This window comes from Lepus europaeus, chromosome 18 (genome assembly GCF_033115175.1).
Source record: "Lepus europaeus isolate LE1 chromosome 18, mLepTim1.pri, whole genome shotgun sequence".
Lineage (NCBI taxonomy): Eukaryota > Metazoa > Chordata > Mammalia > Lagomorpha > Leporidae > Lepus > Lepus europaeus.
Window position 1 is genome coordinate 64,462,414 of NC_084844.1, and position 2,236 is coordinate 64,464,649.

Here is a 2,236-nt window from a genome sequence, read left to right on the forward strand (position 1 = left end):
ACAATATGAAACATTCAGTGATCTACAGCAAGAAATACATAATTAGGGTATGTGTTTGTGAGGTGTAGTTCTCTAGGGCTAGACTCAACCAGTCTCACTGGGGCTCACTTATATATCTGGAATTCGTCTGGATGGCAGCTGACCTAGGGTGGCTCAGCTTTCCCGACTAGGGCACCTTGGTTCTACATCTGCCTCCGTACAAACAGACTCCAAGAATGCAGTCATGGTTTTTAGACTCTAGAAGGCTTGCTCAGGCATATGGTTATGGCCATGATAAAAGATCAAGAGCATGGATGGAGATGTACATGATTTTCCAAATCTCTTCTTCTGTCTGACCTGCACACATCTCACTGTACAAACCAGGAAATGTGGCTGGTATCTAGAGAAGAGTGGGAAGCCACAAGAATGCTATGTGGCAACAGACATGAGTAAAGGAAAGCTGAAGAACTGGAGCCGTTACACACAATCAATATGCTGCACAACTAAATTTTCTGATGAGTGACTAATATGTTCCATTAAGCAAGTCAACAAAATGTATTTATTTATGAACATTTATTTTATTTTTGTAAAAAATTGTAATACAAAGTAATTGTAGACCAAAGCCCTATCAAATAAACAATGATTCCAATATTCAAATTTTCAGTAAATTATTAGAAATAGATTTATATTCTCATATATACATATATATACATATATACACATATATACGACTCCTAAACACCTCTTAAAATAACCAAGGTTCAAAATACGACAAGATTGAGTGCTAGTGAAACTAGATTTATCTGGAGATCAACTCCTCAAGGTCATGGAATTTAATTTCTCCCCCTCTTGAGGGTTTATTTTTCTTCTTTTCCAGTCAGGTTAGCTAGATTTTACTAGATTAATCACCCTTACTTTCTTACAAAAGAGTTCCTCTTGGGGGAGCCCAAGTTCGGGACACCAGCGGCAGACTCAGCACACCAGCGCTGGAACGCGAGGTGAGCCGAACCTCCATAGCCCGAGATACCAGCAGGCAAGCGGAAAGAGGAGACTAGAGGGAACGAGGCTTGAAACTCCGTGGGGAAAAGTTCACCAGGCTAACTAGAAGAGAGATAGGAAAAAAATAAAAAAAGTGACCGATACAGACAGAAGTTTCTCTCTCTCCGCTCACCTCTCAAAGGCGAGCAAGACAGAGCAGGCGCCATTTTGGACATACGTCATAAGCAGGGCGACCTCAGGTCTGCACCAGCCCTGAGCCTAGCAGAAAAACCTGACTCTGGGGGGAGGGGTGAAATAACAGGAGATTAGCATCTAACTTGGCAACCCAGTGGGAGACTGCAGGAGAATTGGAGCCCACACTGAGGGCAGCAGAGATTCCCTGTGTGGTCCTTGGGAAAGAGCTCCCGATCTCTGGCTCCTGTGGGTATATCATTTGCCTGCTAACTACCTCCAATTACGTTCAGCTGTGCGAAATTACTTCCCTTTTCAAATCAAAAAAAGAAAGAGAGATTTACCACACCTAACCTGGGAGTGTCATCTTTGACACACCCTCATCCCTGAGGAACCAAACACAGCTCTCAGTCCACACTCATCTCAAGCCTCTAAGGCTCCATCGAAAGCAGACAGTACACTTAATATAGAGCCATAGTGTAACAAGAAAAAACACCACAGTGAAGAAACCAAATATCTCCAACATGCCAAACAACAAACGCAAAAACCAAGCTAACAAGAACAAGGAAGACACTATGATGCCCCCAAACGAAAAAGACACCCCAATTCAAGATTATGAAGATGATGAGATCGAAGAAATGCAAGAAGCGGATCTCAAAAAATTGATAAGAACATTAAGAAGTTCTCAAAAACAAATTCTTGAACTACAGAAATCCTTAATGGACAAGATAGAAAATCTCTCTCGTGAAAGTGAAATATTAAGGAGGAATCAAAATGAAACGAAACAACTAGTAGAACAAGAAACTCTGATAGTGACTAGAAATCATAATGAAATGAAGAATTCAATAGATCAAATGACAAACACATTAGAGAGCCTTAAAAACAGAATGGGCGAAGCAGAAGAGAGAATATCAGACTTAGAAGACAGAGAACAGGAAAGGAAACAGGCAAACCAAAGAAAAGAAGAAGAAATTAGAAATCTAAAAAATATTGTCGGGAATCTACAGGATACTATTAAAAAACCCAACATTCGGGTTCTAGGAGTTCCTGAAGGCATGGAGAGGGAGAAAGGATTAGAAGGCATTTT